Raw genomic sequence first — 1,873 nt, 5'->3', positions numbered from 1 at the left:
AAGAGGAAGAAGAAGTAGAGGAGGTAGAAGTAGTAGAAGAGGTAGAAGAAGTAGAAGAGAAAGAGGAAGAAGTAGAAGAGGTAGAGGAAGAAGAAGTAGAAGAGGTAGCAGAAGTAACAGTAGAAGAAGAAGAAGTCGAAGTAGAAGAGGAAGAAGTAGAAGTAGAGGCAGAAGATGTGCATCCTCATGAGCATTTCGTGAAACAGATCGCTGATGGATATCGCATGTATTCTCCATTTTTGGTTCCATGTTCAACAGTTGCTCCATGATCTGTCAGACAGTTTGACATCACCTGAAGAAAGCCATGACCAGATTCCGTTGGGTAGATTCTAGAAAGCCATTTTACCTGTTAGGTGTTTGACGTCACGAGAAAAGACAGACACCGTGGAGACAGGACGGACTTCCTAGCTATGGAATGTCATTTTTCTTTCCACCTCTTTATTCCAAGCCTGGAATCCTCGAGTATTGTGACATGTTGTCCCCCTTTTGCTATAAAGACGCCTTAGAGGTCAAAAAACAGCCGTCCACACATCGTTGTTGATTTAAGCGTTTGTGTATAATTTCACTTCTAAACACCACAAACGATATTTGGGTAAAATGATCCGATCTATATACAGATACATCTTTCCACGTCTTCCTTTTTCCCACACTCTCGACAGATGACACTATTTCCAGGCAGTCATTTCCTTCACTCAGGATTAGGAAACTCATAGCGAGGCTTCTTCTTCTTTATTAATCCTTCCTCCCAAAAGTTAGGCTACAGGGATCCACCTTCTCCATTCTCCTCTGTCTTCATAATCTTCTCAATATCTTGTTCTTCAAATATCTATTCCACGACATCCCTCCACTGATTAACCAGCTTGATCACGTGTTGCAGATCCTTACCTTCAATTTTGTCACAGACGATACCACGAACCCCCTTCCACCTTATCCATGCTACCTCTCTCTGTCCCAGACTTCCGTTTCGCAACCTCCCACTTCCTTTCATGCTGAGTCAAGGTATTTGAATTTGTCCATTTGTGTCAGCTCTTTACCTCCTCTATCCAAAATATTGACCCCCTCTGCTCCATTCTCACTATACACACCAGAACCTCGGTCTTTCTACCATTAATCCTCAATCTCTGCCCCTCTAAGCTCTCTTGCCATTCCAACACTTTGTAGTTCTTCCTCTGACTCCCACAGGGTATTATCTCTGATGTCACTCAGCATGTCCATCTCTGCTACAAACAGGAAGAGACAGTGCAGAACCCTGGTGGAGACAAACCTCCACTCTAAAATATTGTGAGTCCCTAATTCATTGCCCTGACCATGGTGTTTTGATATTGTTCCAATAACTAGAGCTTCCAGGGAAGCAGAACTCAACTGAACTGACTGGACAACTTTAAAGATAAAGTCTTAACATCGTTTCGGAGCTGAAAACAATATGGCGGCCTATGGCGGCCATTTTGTGCTGGATCGGGGTGGAAAGCAATAGCAACCTACCTTATGTGGTAAGGGTTAAACATTCTAAGTTTGATCAAAATCTGTTAATATTTGTGGACGCTAGAGTGTTAACGTCGTTTTCATGACCAAAAACAAAATGGTCGCCTAAGTCCGCCATTTTTCAACGGATCGGGCTGAAATGTAATACCAACCTGGTCATTGGGGTAAGGATGCTGCATGTCATGTTTGATCAGAATCGGTTGATATTTGTGGACACTGGAGTGTTAACGTCAAAAAGTTAACGGACGACAGATGACAGACGACGACGACAGACGACGGACGCCGGAGGGTTCAGTATGTGATGAACTCAACTGGACGGTACTCCAGTCGAGTTAAAATACGTATATACCAACACAACAACAACATGCATTTTAAGGCCATTTTCCCTGCT

Source organism: Myxine glutinosa, chromosome 1, assembly GCF_964187855.1.
Source record: "Myxine glutinosa chromosome 1, kmMyxGlut1.1, whole genome shotgun sequence".
Classification (NCBI taxonomy): Eukaryota; Metazoa; Chordata; class Myxini; order Myxiniformes; family Myxinidae; genus Myxine; species Myxine glutinosa.
This window is presented reverse-complemented; position numbering follows the sequence as displayed.